Source organism: Schistocerca gregaria, chromosome 3, assembly GCF_023897955.1.
Source record: "Schistocerca gregaria isolate iqSchGreg1 chromosome 3, iqSchGreg1.2, whole genome shotgun sequence".
Classification (NCBI taxonomy): Eukaryota; Metazoa; Arthropoda; class Insecta; order Orthoptera; family Acrididae; genus Schistocerca; species Schistocerca gregaria.
This window is the reverse complement of record NC_064922.1, coordinates 731,691,880-731,711,736: the sequence shown is the minus strand read 5'-3', so window position 1 is coordinate 731,711,736 and position 19,857 is coordinate 731,691,880.

Sequence of the window (19,857 nt, the reverse complement as noted above, 5' to 3'; positions counted from 1 at the left end):
GCATCTGGGTTGTTCGCCGTATCTCTTCTGATAACTGTGACACAAAATTTTTTTCGCCCTTATTCGAATTTTTATCAGAACAGAAATACCCTTCAAATCGTACTGCCGACATATATACAAAAAGTATCCATAATACGAGCCTACCCAAAAATTGACAAATGAGTAAGATATTATGCCCACTCGACCGCTATATGACCTGTACCTACGTGGAATCCCGTCATACGCAGGAAGCATTTAGAGACTGCCACAAAATTATGTAAATCTTGCATGTAGAGACAACTCAGAAAGAAACCCAGTTAACAAATTATTCCATGCTGCTCATAAGTCAAACGAATTTAGTAATCACAAAAAACTAAAAAAAGTTCAATGTTGAATAAGATCTGCTACTAGTCACATTTAAAGTGGCTTATTTAAACCACTACCAGTGCTGGGCGTCTGCCCATCTTCACGTTATTACGTAATGTTTCATGTTTCCACATTAAATGTTTGGGTCACTTTTCATCGTAAAATGCAAATTACGTGATGTTCAAAATGGAGACATAAGTAAAACCACTGAAAGTGACGAAGTGCTAAGAGCTGACTGTGTTTACATTTGATGGAATATCCAAATTGCACATTTGTCAATCAACTGCTTGTGCTGGCACATTTGTCCGCAAAAAGAATCATTTGAAACATCATACATTAACCCCAGTTAAAATGGTAGTAACTGAACATGTAACTTGAACTTACAGTATTAAATGTGTTTTCATAGGAAAATAGAATTTTTATAAACGAGATTAGAGCTAAAAGATGCAAACATATTATGCAGATGGAAGCATAGATAATATTAATAATTTATGAAAATTATTACATGATTATAGAACCTGACTCTCAGATTATAACATGTGGTGCAGCTACTGTCAAATAATATTATGATACACAGTCACTGTCATTTAATAGTAAGTGACCTTTTTCATGTTAGTTATATATTCATAAATGGTACAGTGAGCCTAAAGTCATCTATGTTCAGCAAATGGACTTTGTTAATGTTTAATCAAATCAAATAATTTAGATAAAACTATTTTGAGAGTTGAAGGAGTTAATATTATAAGATTTTATGACTTGTGTTTGCGAGACGACAATAAGTTACAGTTTACCTTTCTAAATAATTCATGAAAGATGTGTGGAAGTGAATTGTTTACTATGTCGTCTTGTCCATTTAGAATTAGATGTGGTGGAAATATGAAAATCAGTTTCAGGTTTTCAAGAAGATTAATAGTCTTTCCTTTGTTGAGTACCTGCAGAATATGAGCATAGTCTTTCATCTCTATGGATGAGTGACCATAAGCAGTGGAGCAGTACCAGTATGAGGACCAAAACCATGGTCACTGTTGTGCAGTACCAACACAAGGACCAAATTCAGGGTGATTGATAAGACTTCTGGAAACTCCCACCTCCTCCCATTGGGGAATCCCACCACCTCAACCTATTGTGTGTGGTCACCAAACCACAGAACCAATATGAGGGCCAAAATACAGGTCACACCCTCCCCCCTGGCACATGGCGAGGCCACCAAACCAAGGTGCTGATACAGGAACCAAGGTCACTCAGGAACTCCATCTTCTGTCACCAGGGCCAATAGGGATCAAATTGTTAGCTCCCTCGTCTCACAATCTTTGATGTAGATGAAGCTTTTTGCATGTTCATATTATATTTCATCATCATCCCACCATTTTTCGTGGTGCAAGCGAGTCAATCATGCCGCTGTTTTTCGATTCTTGGTGCAGTTTCCTGTTCTAAGTGCTCGGGAGAAATTGAAGATTGTGGAAAACGTTAGTAATACATGTACAGCATTGGTGATTGTGACAGATGGAATATCATTAACACAAATTAATCGCAGTCATTGTAAAAACTTTGTTTTTTTATAATGATCTTGGCACTCTCAGGTGTCACTGTGAAATGTCTTATATGTGAAGCAGCAGCGCTACATTTACAAAAATCACTGTATAAACCCTGTAAGTGGAGAATAATATATCACACAATTGAAGCAGCAGTAATGCATACAATGTGGAGTTTGAATGGAAGTTGTCTGATGATTCAAATTCAGTGTGGTTGATTATCACTTCTGAGTTCATGCTTTCATTTTACTTTGAGCATTTAATCATGATGCTGGGTGCTAATTCTTTATATAGCTGTGGGCTTAGCTAAATTGATCACCCCAACAGTAAGATTACTATCCCAGCAAGCTGCACATTATTGTATGGGTAAAACACGGAATTCAAGTAAACTCTGGCATTGGTTAACTTAAAGTTGTCAGATATACTAGAATCCTTTTTAAATTTCCCCTCCTGTCTGTCTCTAGCACCAAAATAATTTACTGAGGCATTTCTATTGAAATGCTAATTAGATGGAATGTGTCTGTCTGGACATCTTTAGCGAATCTGGATGTTCATACAGCTCCCATGACCAGAAACTTAACGATAGTTGAATAGCAGAATTGTGCACATGTAGAAATTTCAGATTGACTCGTGTGTTAGAGAAGTAAGGGACATTTTCTACACCAGTTTAAATAACCAAATTTTATTATCTTCTTGGTCTCCTTGAATGTACAAATAATTGTCCATTATATTTAAAACTGGGATGTACCTCATTTGATTCATGATAACACTTCTATTATGTTCACAGAGCCTAATAAACTTTTTCAGTAGAGTGCAGGCAGTAAAGTGATTACTGATCAGACCGACTATGACCCTTCCTGCATTTTGTAGAATGTTCAAGTCTGAAGTTGATGCAGAAACGTATATTTGAGGATCGACGTGATTCCAGCATTTCTAGTACCATCAACATCAATGTCATTAAGCTTATTTCTTACTTCTTGAAACAGGAAGGTGACTGTATTGCATGAAAGTCATGATGTTACTTCTGCAGGGCTCTTGTTCATAACAGGAAACAGCTGCTCAGAACTGTTAAATCATTTTGATGTGGAATGAGAATCCTTATCTTATTGTTATTCAACATCACTGAAGCAAAAGACTTGTGGGGGAAATATTTCTGCTGAGTGATACACTTATGAAACTAAATTCTGACTGTTATATCAAAAGACATCATTATGCAGTTCCAATTCTATCTGTTTAGGGAACTTGCAATTCTCCTGTGTTATCATGCTGTGCATCTGCTGCAAAGTGTTGTATTGAGAGTTGTGTGCGTTGGTTTTATACCTGATACCCATGCTGCTACTTCAGGTGAAGATGTACCATAATTTCTTCTCCTTTAAAATCAACTAGATTCCCTTCATTGTCCAAAATTTTCAACCCATGGTGGTGTAATGTCTGAACGGTCACTGAGAGTTATACTGGGTTGCTTGGTATCTCAATGAGTGTGTGGGAGTCTTTGTAGAGTCTATGAATTAATCTGTCATTGAGATACGAAATCATTGTGATATTACACCCAACATGAGAGGTTCTAACTGATATTATATTCACCGGCCATAGTGGCAGTGTGGTTCTAGGCGCTACAGTCTGGAGACGAGCGCCCGTAACAGTTGCAAGTTCGAATCCTGCCTTGGGCATAGATGTGTGTGATGTCCTTAGGTTAATTAGGTTTAGTTAGTTCTAAGTTATAGGCGACTGATGACCTCAGAAGTTAAGTCACATATTGCTCAGAGCAACCTGATATTATATCCCCTTGTTGATCTGATTTGTAAACATCATCAGTATTGTTCTCCAAAACTTGACTCCTTGAGAAATCCAGTAGTTGTACTATTCAACCTTCATGACCAACAGCTATAGTCTGTTTTGTTGTTGATAACTCTATTTTAGTAGATTAATGATGGTACATAACTCAACCCTTCTACAAATCTCTTTATAACTGTATTTAAAAGTCAGTAGCTAAATCCTTGTTCCCTTAATGTCTTGTGACAAGCTCTATGAGAAGCATGTCTTTTCCGTAATTCTTCCATGTAAATATTTTCCAGTAATTTCTTTACCATCTCTATGCTGTAAGATATGACTTCTTGGGTTTGTCTGTTGTACTCTGGTAACTAAATATCCTCATTGACCAGTTTGGCACGTAATATTTATCAAATACAGTCTTGTATTTTGAAACACACACAAAAATCGCACATTAAATATCTGCTCGCGTGGATCCTGATTTTTAATAAGATTTCACGCTATATTTAGACATTCTTTATCTTGAATATCTATTGGCCTCATTTTAGTCACATGATGTTTAGCTCGGTTTTACTGCCTCAATTCATGGGAGAATATTTAGCTATTTATATGAAACGTGAAGATTCAAATCGCACACACACATGGTTTTTTCTCGTTCTGTAGAAATGTTCCACTTTACTCACTTTCATGTAGGACAATGTTGGACAGTGGTTTATTCTATACTGCTCTATTACTGTCTTGAAATGTCTATTGTAAAATTCGCCCCATGGTTGGTTGGATGTTTCTGAAAATAAGAGTGTTTTTCGTGAGCTAATTCAGTTCAGTGCAGAAGTGGAGAAAGATCTGTAAGTTCATCACAGTCAAGCATCAGTGTTCATAGGCACTAAGGCTGTTCACAACGAACTACTGCAGTGCGTGTTGGAAATGTACCATGGTGAAGTTAGTGAAGAAATAAAACGTGCTGATTATATTGCAATAATCGCCGATGAAACCACACATGTGTCTTCCAAATTTCTGTTGTTGTTGTTTTGCGTTATGTTATTGAGAGAAAACCTGTTAAAAGATTTTGGTACTTTATCAGTCCAGAAAGTCAGAATGCTCATACTATATCTGAGAGTACTCTGAAAGAAACTGAACTATTAACTGTCGATGATCGAGCAAAACTAATAGCTCACAGTTACAACGGTGCACACATTATATGTGGCAAGTCGAATGGCGTTCAGAAATCAGTTTGTAGACAAACACCCAAATGCCAACTACATCCATTGATATGAGCAATAGTTGAACCTTATTATGTCTTCGGCAGCCCCTGCTAAGAGCAAAGCCTGTATCTTTTTGCGGATCTTTCAGATATATCTTCCTTCTTTCCCAAACCGCCAAAGAGATCAAAAGTGTTGTATAGCATTATTCAAAAAAGCTTGCACCACGTGTGTACCACGGGATGGAATTATCATTCGCGAGTAGTACAAGATGTTTATGAAAAGAGGGAAGATCTTATTACTGTTATGGAAGTCGTTGAAATAAGTAGAGCATAAAACTATCTTCTAATATTGAGGAAGCTGGTTCATACAACCAAAGACTCCGAGATAACGAAATTTTCTGGCTATCATTTTTCTGTAAGATAATGCCTCATGCAGACATACTTTTTAATCAGCTTCTGAAGAAACTAACTGAACCCATCAAAGCAAAACAAGACATCCAGAACTTTGAAGCGGTTATGCAAAATATCAGAGATGACATTAACTCCATCGTTAACGAGATTAATCTCGAAAATGACGAAACAGTGCCTCCAAGAAGCCACGGATTCTTTCTAAAATAAAATTAAGTTTGCAGCTCACTGGAAACCTCATTGCAACCAACGTATTTGACGTAAATCAGTTTGACAAATACAACACAAGATTTCCAGACAAATACCTAGAAATTAAAGACACATACACATTTCTGGAAGGAAGAAAGTTGAAGGGTGAGCTTCAAGCCTTCCATGCTAGGCCTAAGTTGAGAGCAGTTTCTAGTGCAGTTCAATTTCGGTGAGCTTCAAGCCTTCTATGCTAGGCCTGAGTTAAGAGCAGTTTCTAGCACAGGTCCATTTCTTTCGCTAATTCCTCTGATTCTAGTGATTGTGACCCTTTCAAAGAGAGTGTTAATCACGATGCCTGTCTTGAAATGGGAAGCTGAACGGCGCTATTCAGTGCTCAAGAGAATTAAAACGTTTCAATGAAATGCCGTGAAAGAAGAACGTCTAAGTGGCTTAAAAATGCTGTCCTGTGAAAAGTCATTCGTGCGAAAAATTGAAGATTACAATTAAAGAGTGATAGAATTATTTTGCCAACAAGAAGAAGCGGCGAATAAGAGTGATAGAATTATTTGCGAACAAGAAGAAGAGGCGAATGGATTTCCAATACCTTTCCTCTTAATTAATGTGAAGCTGTCTCTCCAAAGTCGTGGAGTTGCTGCTTTTGGTGAGTACCATGCTTTTAGTTTTAAATGTTGGTAATTTGATTAAATTTGCTTCCCAAAATCCAGATTCAAATTTCGAATAATTTATGCAAGTTCAATTTTTCTGTCGTATCGGACACTTTTCTGGGAGTCGGCCGCGAACATAAGCAAACGAGGAGTTCTGGCTGTCGAGAGGAGAAGAACGGTGTGAGGGGACAAGCCGCGTCTCCCTCTCGAAGGGCCGGCGGCCTACGTCCGTCTTCTGACTCGTGTGCTCCTGTGGAGTCAGAACCGACGTAATAATGGGTATATGGATCGCTAATTCTATCATGCTTTGTGAGAGTCGTATTCAAACCCGGTGACAGAGCAAGTATCAACCAGCAAGCGCAACTCAGAGCAAAGCAGGGTACACTATACGGTAACGGGTACAGCGCACATGTTAGCTGAAATTGACAGTGTAGTTTTAACGTGGTAGTTCAGGACCGAACTCTCACCAGTATCTTACGCAACCACACATCACATTCCGTGTAAGCAGTGAAGGATTGTGCTGTTGATATGTGTGCGCGTGCGTACATTTGTATGTGAGAGAGCCTTTTTAGGAGTTTCCGTTACTGTTCATATCTCATGCAGACAGGCTAAAAGATAGCTAAGGCAACCACTATCTCTGTCTCTCTCTCCAAATCTTGTACAAACGCTTGCTATCATGTTTTCCAGGAATGTATCAAACTCTTATTGCACTTAAGAAGGGCGCTGACGAAATAAGTGTTATATTTCCCTATATGTTTTGTTTGATATGATATCCTCCCATATACACAACCAAAAAAAGGTTTTCATCACCTCGATTCCGAGAGTTCGGAAACCTGTACAGAAAATTGCAATAGATATCAACATAAACATCATTTCCGCCCTTTTTATTACTCATGAAAACCACACATTGTATGTTGTACCACCATACAACGAGACCTTCAGAGGTGGTGACTCAGATTGCTGTACACATCGTTACCTTTAATACCTAGTAGCACGTATTCTTGCATTGATGCATGCCTGTATTCATCGTGGAATACTATCCACAACTTCATCAAGGAACTGTTGGCCCATATTGTCCCACTCCTAAAAAGCGATTCGGCGTAGATCCCTCAGAGCGGTTGGTGGGTCACGTCGTCCATAAACAGCCCTTTTCAATCTATCCCAGGCATGTCGATAGGATCATGTCTTGAGAACATGCTGGCCACTTTAGCCTAGCTATGTCGTTATCCTGAAAGAGACATTCACAAGATGTGCACGATGGGGTCGCGAATTGTCGTCCATGAGGACGAATGCCTCGCCAATATTCTGCAGTTATGGTTACAATATCGGTCGGAGGATGGCACTCACGTATCGCACAGCCGTTAGGGCGCCTTGCATGACCACCAGTGGCGTACGTCAGTCCCACATAATGCCACCCCAAAACAGCAGGGAACCTCCAGCTGGCCGCACTCACTGGACAGTATGTCTAAGGTGTTGAGCCTGACCGGCTTGCCTCCAAACACGTGTCCAACGATTATCTGGTTGGAAGTATATGCGACACTCATCGGTGAAGAGAACGTGATGCCAATTCTGACCAGTCGGCATGGTGTTGGGCCCATCTGTACCGCGCTGGATGGTATCGCGTTTGCAAAGATGGAACTCGCCATGGACGTCGGTGGGGCGGGGGGAGTTGAAGTCGCGCATCGGGCTGCTTATTGCGCCCAGTTTGAGTCGTAACACGACGTCCTGTGGCTGCACGGAAAGCATTATTCAACATGGTGGAGCTGCTGTCAGGGTTCCTTCGAGCCATAATCCGTAGGTAGCGGTCAAAAATGGTTCAAATGACTCTGAGCACTATGGGACTCAACATCTGAGATCATCAGTCCCCTAGAACTTAGAACTACTGAAACCTAACTAACCTAAGGACATCATACATATCCATGCCCGAGGCAGGATTCGAAACTGCGACCGGAGCGGTCGCGCGGGTCCAGACTGAAGCGCCTAGAACCGCTCGGTCACATAAGCCGGCAGGTAGCGGTCATCCACTGCAGTAGTAGCGTAGTAGCACTCGGGCGACTTTAGCGAGGCATGTCATCGACAGTTCCTCTCCCTCTCTGTATCTACTCCATTTCCGAACAACATCGCTTTGATTCTCTCCGAGACTCCTAGACACTTCCCTTGTTGAGAGCCCTTCCTGGCACAAAGTAATAATGCGGACGCGATCGAACTCCGGTATTGACTGTCTAGGTATGGTTGAACTACAGACAACACGAGCCGTGTACCTCCATCCCGGTGAAATAACTGGAACTGATCTACTGTCGGACATCCTACGTCCAATAGGCGCTGCTCATGCGTGGTTGTTTACATCTTTGGGCGGGTGTAGTGACATCTCTGAACAGTCAAAGAAGCTCTGTCTGTGATACAATATCCACAGTACCATCTATATTCAGGAGTTCTGATAACCGGGGCATTACAAAACGTTTTTTGATGTGCGTGTATGAATTATTGACAAAATTTCGTAAGACGTCCGATGCTACCAAACAAAGCTTTTTTTTTTTTTTTTTTTTTTTTTTTTTTTTTGGCGCCGGCAGTGAACTATCTCTGCGGCCGCCACTGGGGCAATGATTGAAGATTTGCACTAGAAATGTGTGAAGAAAATGAGTGTAGTGCATGTTTGATGCTAATCGGTGATAACGCGAAGGGAATAGCAGTTGTGATGAGAACGTTGAACAAGGGAAACAAAAACACTATCAGTAATGTGTCGAATGTGTCATCCTGCCATTTAGTCCATACAAACTAAAGGATCGAAAAATTTTGTCCACTCGTAATGATCACAAGGTAACTGCAGGTGATACTTTGCCGATCAAAGGGAGAAGTGTATGAGGGATGAGCTTTCCTACTTTTAGAATGCTTAAGACAGACAGAAACAAAGGAACAGGAAGAGTTTAACCTAGGCGCGCGTAGGAAGATATTTCGATGTAGTTCCTGTTTACGTATTTCGTTGATAGATTAGTTCCTGGTTTATTCACACAGTCGACCCCTCTAGGCTACCAAATAGTCCCTATCTGAATTATCAAGGTGTAATGGCTACAACAAACTGCTACGTTAAATGCTACAGTACCTGCCCTCGAATCTGATTCAGCGGACAGTCGTGCAGTCTACTGGAAAGGCTTCATAACTCTTAAGACTTGTCACGGCTCAGCTCATTTGATTTACCCGCGAGATTATTCACTTGTTTTTGCCACAGCGATATGGGGCGTGATCGCAGAGCGCTGTTGGCGCTGGTGCGCGAAGCAACAGTTTTGGAGGACGGCTCGGTCGGGAGATGGTGAGAGGACGAGTTGGTCAGTCTCGGCGAGCCTGGTCAGTCGGTTAGTCGCTCAGTCTGGGAGTCGGTGCAGTGAGGCGACAAAGTCAGTCAGAAGGCAGACACTCGCATGTTAGTCGGTCGGCTCTAAGTCCCAGTCGCTGTTGGTTTGTGCACTGAGTTGGGTTCGTCGTTACTCCGCGGTTGGACGAGTTGGCAGTCAGCAGCAGGCAGGTCCGCAGGGATGTAAGTACGCGCCGGGGCCGGGGTCGACGCTGATGGAAGACCGTTGGTCGATCGGTCGGCTGGTCGTCGGATGGCGACAGGACGGAAACGGCTGGGAGTCAACTGTTGCCTGCCGTTAAGGACTGCGATAAGATGGCTGTTTGCGATCATGTGGGGAGAACGGAATGCTCGCTTCCTTAGCGTGGTTCTCCATGAACAGCTGTTGTTTGTTGGGCCTAGCACTCGAGTGTAACAGGAAACTGCATTGGTGTGGTTCTCGTCACCTGGCTAAGGCCGAAATTTTCATATACTTTTATTATATTTCATGATCATTACTTATTATGGGGTTGGTACTTGTAGCCAACATTTTGTAATTTGGAATAATTCAGAATATCATCACGTGCCAGGTGTATGGCACGGTATCCACTATCATCGATCATTTTATGAAATCTGTCCATGTTATTATTACATTACATCTCGTTAAACTTGGTGCATTTAAATTACAAATTTCGTAATTCTACAAACACTGCTTGGGATATAGATTTTGAGCTGTGTTGTGTATGCACTTAAAATGACTGTTGTGAGTGAGAAGCACACTTGAGCGTGTAATCTTTTTCAGTCCCATTGTTACGTCAGGAAAGAAATGGAACCCAGCGTAGTTGCAATAAGGTATGTAAACGAACGACTGATGTGGATAGATTTGACAGTGTCTAGCAAGAAAATTAGGATTGTGTCAGTATTTTCGCATTGTGAAGGGACAGATAATGATAAGATGGATAGTTTTTATGAGGCACTCAGTGATGTAGTTGTTAGAGTAAAGGACAAGGACAGTGTTCTGCTCATGGGTGATTTTAATGCCAGGATAGGAAATCGAACAGAAGGGTATGAAAAGGTATGGGTAAATTTGGAGAGGATATGGAGGCCAATAGGAACGGGAAACAACTCTTGGATTTCAGTGCCAGTATGGGCTTAGTACTCACAAACTCCTTTTTTTTAAACATAAGAACATTCACCGGTATACTTGGGAAGGCAGGGGAACCAGATCTGTCATTGACTATATAATAACAGATCAGGAATTAAGGAAGGCTGTGAGGGACACACGTGTATTCAGGGGATTCTTTGATGACACTGATCATTATTTAATCTGCAGTGAAATTGGGATTGTGAGGCTGAAAGTGCATGAGGTCAGGTCCATATTAGGAGGATTAGAGAGGAGAAAGTTCAGGATAAGGAAATCGCGAACAAGTACATAACAGCGATCTCAGAAAGGTACCAGTTAGTTGAATGTAGTCAACTACAGTCATTGGAAAAGGAATGGACAAGGTACAGGGACACAGTACTAGAAGTGGCTAAAGAATGTCTTGGAACAGTAGTGTGTAAAAGTAGGATGAAGCAAACAGCTTGGTGGAAGGACACAGTCAAGGCAGCCTGTAAAAGGAAAAAGATGGCGTATCAAAAATGGCTACATACTAGAACTCAGGTAGACAGAGAAAGTTGAAGAAAGAAACAAAGCCAAACAGATAATTGCAGCATCCAAGAAGAAATCTTGGGAAGACTTTGGAAACAGGTTGGAGACTATGGGTCAAGCTGCTGGTAAACCATTCTGGAGTGTAATTAGCAGTCTTCGAAAAGGAGGTAAGAAGGAAATGACAAGTATTTTGGACAGGTCAGGAAAACTACAGGTGAATCTTGTGGATGCCTTGGGCAGATGGAGGGAATATTTTGAAGAGTTGCTCAATGTAAGTGAAAATACTATCAGTAATATTTCAGATTTAGAGGTAGAATGGTATAGGAATGATGATGGAAATAGGATCACATTTGAGGAAGTGGAGAAAATGGTCAATAGGTTGCAGTGCAATAAAGCTGTTGGGGTGGATGAAATTAAGTCGGAACTCATCAAATACAGTGGAATGTCAGGTCTTAAATGGCTACACAGGATAACTGAAATGGCCTGGGAGTCGGGACAGGTTCCATCAGACTGGACAAAAGCAGTAATTACTCCAATATTTAAACATGGAAACAGAAAAGATTGTAACAACTACAGAGGTATCTCTTTAATCAAAGTTGTGGGTAAAATCTTCTCATGTATTGTTGAAAGGAAAGTGCGAGTATTAATTGAGGACCAATTGGATGAAAATCAGTGTGGGTTTAGGCCTCTTAGAGGTTGTCGGGACCAGATCTTTAGCTTACGGCAAATAATGGAGAAGTGTTATGAGTGGAACAGCGAATTGTATCTATGCTTTATAGATCTAGAAAAGGCATATGACCGGGTTCCTAGGAGGAAGTTATTGTCTGTTCTACGAGATTATGGAATAGGAGGCAAACTTTTGCAAGCAATTAAAGGTCTTTACATGGATAGTCAGGCAGCAGTTTGAGTTGACGGTACATTGAGTTCATGGTTCAGAGTAGTTTCAGAGGTAAGACAAGGCTGCAACCTGTCTCCACTGTTGTTCATATTATATATGGATCATATGTTGAAAACAATAGACTGGCTGGGTGAGATTAAGATGTGTGATCACGAAATAAGCAGTCTTGCATATGCGGATGACTTAGCTGTGATGGCAGATTCGATTGAATGTTTATAAAGTAATATTTCAGTGCTAGATCAGATATGTACGGACTATGGTATGAAGATTAGCATCTCCCAAACGAAAGTAATGTCAGTGGGAAAGAGATATAAACGGATTGAGTGCCAAATAGGAGGAACGATGTTAGAACAGGTGGACGGTTTCAAGTACTTAGGATGCATGTTCTCACAGGATGTCAACATAGTGAAATAAATGGAAACGAGGTGTAGCAAAGCTAATGCAGTGAGCGCTCAGCTACGATCTACTCTCTTCTGCAAGAATGAAGTCAGTACCAAGACTAAGTTATCTGTGCACCGTTCAATCTTCCGACCAACTTTGTTGTACGGCAGCGAAAGCTGGGTGGATTCAGGTTACCTTATCAACAAGATTGAGGTTACGGATATGAAAGTAGCTAGGATGATTGCAGGTACTAGTGGATGGGAACAATGGCAGGAGGGTGTCCACAATGAGGAAATCAAAGAAAAACTGGGAATGAACTCTATAGATGTAGCAGTCAGTGCGAACAGGCTTAGATGGTGGGGTCATGTTACACGCATGGGAGAAGCAAGGTTACCCAAGAGACTCATGGGTTCAGCAGTAGAGGGTAGGAGGAGTCGGGGCGGACCAAGGAGAAGGTACCTGGATTCGGTTAAGAATGATTTTGAAGTAATAGGTTTAACATCAGAAGAGGCACCAATGTTAGCACTGAATAGGGGATCATGGAGGAATTTGATAAGGGGGCTATGCTCCAGACTGAACGCTGAAAGGCATAATCAGTCTTAAATGATGATGATGATGATGATGATGATGATGATGATTGTTACGAAGTGGCCATTATTTATATTGCGTGATTTGTTGGATTTTGTAGTGAGTGGAACTTTAATTTTTATGATTCTGTTTTGTAGAATGTGTTTCGTTGCAGCATTTGAGAACCAGTTGTTACAAGAAGTTGCTAGCTCTGAATTTCCACCTCGTTATTCAATCATTTATTGACAGATGTGTCTGTCTGTAGCAAGTAAGAGGCAGGAACTGTAGCTTGTTTGTACAAAAACTGTTACGCAGAAATTTGAATGGGAAAAAAGGGCCGTTATCTTTTATTATAATATTGTTTTATAGTATGTTGGGAGTTCATTCTTTTGAGCTGTGTTTATTCTGCGTCAGTCAAATTTAGGTATCACACAGCTGGCTGAAATAACTGTTGCGGTCGTAATAGACAGTATATGTGAAATAATTCGTGTAGTTTTGTGAGTGATGTGTTAAATTGTTTATTTGTAAGGTGTTTTGAAGATCTGCTTTTTTGGTGTTTTCACCTTATGTTGAACCAAAACAGTACTCTTGAGGTCTTGATGACTGCACAAGATATATAATATACCTTTTACTAACAGTACCTTTACGTAATGTTTCCGAGAGGGCCTGCATGTTCTTCTGGAAAGAGTATTATTATTTTTTTAAGAAAGATATTTCTATTGCTAAAATTTCCTTTAAACTTTTAATTGTATTGACTTGGATGTATAACCAATTATTGTTAAATAATAAATTTGTGTCAACAATGCTTGGACCAAATAAATGTGCCTACACCTTCCCCATCCTGGCTCTGCTACCTTCTGTACACTACACTTACTTATGAAGTAGTCCATCGATCTTGCTTAGTTAAAGCGTTTGGAGGATCACATAAAGAGATCAGAAGCCAGAACGATAAGCAGACATGTAGGCCAAACATCTAGCTCTTGGCATCACAGTAGAATAACTTGAAAAAGTCTTTGAGAAGTGGAGAATTGACAAGGCCCCAGTCTTAGATGACATGAATCTGATGAATTAAATTGAACATTTTGTGATCTAACGAAATTCATTGCTTTTAAAATCATTTCCGTGTTTAGTTCGCCTTTGGAAGTGCGAAAAAAACGTCAAACACATGCCACTGTAGACCCCTTGACTCGTTTTAGACATTCACTTTGAAAGCTCGACGTCGTTTTAGGGAGCGACCGCCAATCGCTGCAGTAGTCATCGCAGCCCCGGTACGACGCAGCATAGCATCTAAGTGCATGACGCATTTATATCACCACGGGAATAATTTACTGGGACACCCCTATCAACTCTCTTCGCTTTAGTATTAAAGGAACAGTTGAGATACGGCTCAACGGCATCGTCTTGACTCACGAGGAGATGATATAGAAATCTTTAGTTCTGTACCGGCGTCATCTCTGTAGACGCCGCATTGCCTTCATGTACGTTCCAAATTCATACTGCTCAACCAGAAATATACGCCGCTGTCAATCTCCACATAACCCGCAACTAATATCCTGCCCGAGGCAGGATTCGTACCTGCGACCGTAGCCGTTGCGCGGTTCCAGACTGAAGCACCTAGAACCGCTCGGCTACAACGGCCGGTCCTGCATTTTTATAGGAAAGCTCAACAAAGATATAGTTCGAGGAAGCCACTCAAAATGAGAGAGGGAGGAAAAGCCCTACAACTCACAGGTAATCAAACACGCCAATTCCTACGAACAGTATCCGTTTATTGGACCTAATACCTTCCACCATATTTTCTATTTTCTCAACAAGGTTCTTTTCGATTAACAACGCCAGCTTCTTCTAAGTCTCCACACAGTCCATTCTAAAAATCATAAATACCGGTCAGCTATCAATACCGGTAGATGGGATTCTAACAAGTTCATAAAATTCGTCTGCGACCCCACACTTACTCATGGGACATGAGTACTTCTGCACCACGAACAAAGCTCACCCACTGCCTATGGATTCCAAATGTCCGCCTTGTGAAATTTACACATTGTCAAAGTTAATCACCATGTGCTGTGCCCCATTGGGCCCTATGACCTCACTTTGTACTTGAGTATTCTGCGTAGCGAACATTCAATTCTTCCACTCTTCCAGGTACACCTTGAACTGCAGAGAAGCTCGTATACTTACTTACTGACTGGTCATACCGGCCTCGAGAGTCCATTACGCCAGCAACGAATTTTCGCCATCTGTCCCTGTCTTGGGCTATTTCCATCCATTCACCTTCAATACCTAGGCTCCTGAAATCATCCTTCACATTGTCCTTCCTTCTACGCCTCGGTCTCCCCACAGGACGTTTTCCCTCTAAGTGCCCTACCAGTACTCTGCGCGCTGCCCTGCCCTCATCCATTCGAGCTACGTGACCCGCCCATCGCAGCCTACGTGATTTAATAATACTGATTATGTCAGGGCTTGAATAGAGTTCGTGAACCTCTTCGTTATGCAGTTTTCGCCACTCTCCGCTAATGTCATCCCTTTTTCCTCCAAAAATGTTCCTCAAAATTTTGTTTTCTTATACTCGAAACGGCTTTTCATTTTGCACTGTGAGAGACCAAGTCTCACAACCACACAGCATAACTGGTAGAATAATAGTTTTGTATATTCTAATCTTTAAATTCCTAGACAATATCCGTGATGGAAGTAATCTATTCAGTGAGAAGTAGCACGCATTTCCCTTCTGTAATCTCATCTTCAGTTTCGATTCAATCTCATTTCTCGAAGTGATGTCCACGCCTAGATACTTAAATGTGTTCACTTTTTCAAACTGCATGTCTCCAACTCTTAACATTTCCTGATCTACTGCTGTTGGCATTCTAGTAGTAACCAGGTATTCAGTTTTGTCTTCACTTATCCTTAGACCTACATCTTCACTAGCCTTGAGTAATGCATTCGCATTTGCTGTTACAGATTCTTTCCTATCGCTAATGATGTTTAAATCATCTGCATACCCTAATATCTTAATATTTCCATTTAACTCCACACTCTCTGAATTATCTGCTGCCATTCGTACAATATATTCTAGGACTAAATTAAAAAGTAGCGGAGACAGGGTATCCCCCTGCTTAAGTCCGTTCTTTTTTACAAGTTCTTCTGACTCCAATTTCCCCACGCATACTCTACCTTTTGTGTTTTTCAAGCTCGCTTCTGTAAGTTTAACATACTTCTTTGGTATTCCAAGTTCCAAAAGAATTTGGTACAATTTTGACTGCAATATTGAATCATATGCTTTTGTGAAGTCTACGAAAAGATTATGAACTGGTTTATTGTATTCCCATTTCTTTTCCAAAATTTGGCGCAGGGTGAATATTTGGTCTATAGTTGATATGTTCCTCCGAAAGCCGGCTTGGTAATCCCCCACAATTTCATCTGCATATGGTGTAAGCCTGCTTAGCAGAATATTCGAGAAAATTTTGGAACATACTGGTAATAGCGATATCCCTCTGTAATTACTACTATCCATTTTGTCACCTTTCTTAAAAATTGGGATCAGAATCGCCTTCTGCCACTCTTCAGGTATCATCTCTGAGCTCCATACTTTAGATCTCACTTTGTGAACTACTTCCACCAATTGCTGTTCCACATTTTTAACTAATTCTGCAGTTATGCAATCTGATACTGGTGCTTTATGGTTTTTCAATTTGTTGATTGCATCTCTTACTTTGGGGTTCTGCTGTATGTATTTCGTACGCGTGCTCATTTCCTGCTTCCTGGTGTACATATGGACGAATTAATAAAAGAAATATGGTATTAAGTTTTGGAAGTTACGATATTGTTTGTACCAGAGCTGATAATTATCAAATGGGGTCTGTTCATTCACAAAAAATGTAGCACAAACACAGCGACGTTCTTAAGATTTCGTTGTGGTTGATTTCAGCGGAACTGTAGGAGGAAGAAAAAAACTGGCATGAAATATATCATCACTTCAGCACATTCGGAAGCTATAGTTACAGCTGCATTACTACAGGAAACGAGGTCCTTGGCATATGTGTAGCGAAACTGCGTTGATGGCAAACGGTAATTTACAATAAAGTTATATTCTTGCAATCGAAAAACTAAAATTTTTTAGTCTCACCGAATTGTCAGATATCTTAACAGAAAAGACAAGACTGAATTCCATTCCTAAGGATGGAACCATTCTTTTTTTTTCAATTACACCATATAGTACTCTTACAGCCAACTTTCGAACCCCCCTCTGAATGCAGATTTCACATTAAGGTTAAATTGTTGCAGTTTTCACATTTAGGAGTTATCGGTTTAGTGAGTGGACAAAACTCTTAACTGTAAAGACAGTCTTCATTAAAAATCTGTTGCCTTCCCGAATGACAAGTGCTTTCCATCAAGAACGTCCTATCAGAAACAAGGAAACAGTTTTCTGAGCCGATCCCTTTGGTGGCAGACAACCCATACACGCCACAGTTACTTCGAGCACCGGCTCTTGCCTTTCCGCGCGCAAAGTGTGGCGATCACATGGGTGGACGCTGGCTGGCTGACGTGCGTATGGTCGGTAGCCGCTAGCGCCCATCAGCTGATTCGAGGGCAAACTCTCATGCAGGAATTTTTTTTGATAGTTTGCTGTTACTAGCGGGTAGAAATGAAGTAAATTATCTTTTTACCCAGTTTAAAAAAATGAAACAGTGATTGATCTCAAAGTCGACTTCGCGTTTACCCTGCGCGACATATACTACTACACCACGAGCAGATAAAGCATCAGAACAGTTCGAGTGGAAGACAACACTTTCTGTAGAATATTACGTTTCCTACAACACTGCCACTTCATGCAGATGGCCGTTATGCCATCTTGTTTCAGTGATTAGAAAATCAAGCTTGAAGTCGACGTTGGACAGATGAAACAGCTGGTGGAGGCTAATGTGGTCGAACAAGGAAATGAAGATACAGAATAGGCTGTAGTCACCTGCACGGAGTGAGAAATTCTATCCAGTGGGTGCATCCGACAGTATGAGAAAATCATGAGTCCATCACATGCATCCTCCATTATGACAAAATCTTGAGCCACCAACACGTGCAGTTAAGCGGTCTGTTGAAATGATTCTACCACCGTTACCTTGCGCCATTTCGAGCCCACGGCTGTGTTCGCCGGCCCCAGCGGTCTTGTTCTCGGCTGCGAGGTACTGGTGCCCTGAGAGTGTGGCCGATGTGAGACGTGTGACCGGTGGGAGCACCGCGGTGGCTGTGCTGGTGAGAGGCGCGGTCAGTGGCGGGCAGTCAGCTGGAGTCAATAGAACGACACACCTCCCAGCAGCAAGTGCGGAGTACGTGCCCAGGGCCATCATCATCGACACGCCCAATATATCGTTACCTGAAAAGGACTGCCACTCGGCTGCACAACTTCACCAGGTGGCGACTCCCGGTCGTCGTGTCATACTGCAGTTGAGGCTGGAGGTTCGCCTGTGCTTAGAGATGTACAGTCGGTGACTGGTGTTGCTGGGGAGACTCCGAGGAAACCAGTGGTGCAGGGAGCCGAGTGTAAGAATAAGAAGCTCACCTAATTGGTGTGTGCATCGATCCCTGATGGACACAGTTACAGCAGATGGCCCTGGCTTAAGGATAACCAACCCGTTGGATCAATTGCTGTTTTACTCCGATTACACACACAGCATTGCAAGAGGGTGACGAATGGCTCCAACAGGTACCAACGAGCACAGTCAGAGTGCTTCTGAAGCTAATTTGGTATCCTCTTGTTCTGGTGTTCAAGGTGACACATCCTGTGGCAGTGTTATGTGCAATAGTGCCTTATGTGAAGCCAATCGTCCGTGAGTAGTGAGCGTTGATTAATGGCTTGTTGTGGTTACTACACTTGGGGCTGATCTAAGGGAATATTGTGTATTGCATCTACGGCGTGTTAAAGTAAATACTGTGCCCTAAACCAAACAGCAGTATACACAGAACTTGTGATTGTGAAAAAACTAAATGTAATTTAAAATCTTGTTACAATTGTGGATCTGTTCCATACTCAGCGGTTGTAACGTTGATTCACTGCGCATATTGTTATTTAACCAGTAGTTCATTCATGTGTATTGCATATTATTATATTCTCTTACATAAATAAATTTTTTATACATGGCGTATCTAAGAATTTCGTTGAATGGTCTCAGAAAATAAAGGAAACGAGAGTCACAAAAAATTCATTTACTATCCTTTAAAGTAATCATTGTCAGCTGACACACTTCTGGCATCAGTGGTACAGCTGTTGGAAAAAGTCAGAAAACTTTTGGAATCACTGTAGGCACTGATGTCACGTGTCATTACAGGAGATGGATGGGACCTGTTGCTACCAATACGATAATCGCGTCATGATGATCCCCTTCGCCGCCTCCCAAAAATAGTCGGCTAACAAGTTCAGTGACCTGATTGCCTTGATAGACGACAAGGCCTCGATAAATCATGAAGATCTATCAGAAGATGGCGGTGTAGTTGGTGTACTGATCACTTAGCCAAAGCGTTGGTAGCTGTCTAGCTAATTAATGACTAGCAGATTATATAAATAAACGAATATTTTGTGGTATCATAAGTGAATATTTTCACACTTATTGAAGGCCAAAAAGCTGTGTAATGTAAAGTGCTACCCCGTATTTAAACTGCTTTCATTAATTATTGTTATTGTTTTAAGAATATATTGTTATTCAAGCCATCATCAAGTTTATTCGGGCCATAAAGAAATTTTGGTTTTACAGTGACGATTTCCATCTTGTTAAATTGGTCTTTTGCGTGGTAAATAACTTTTTCAATATGTCATTTCAAGCTGCAACGTAAGCACCAATCTACAGATGAAAAGTGTGAAGGGCTTTCAATAAATAAGGCAACACGAAAACGTTTCCTCTCTTGGCCAGTTGTGGCTGAGAAAAAGGGGAAT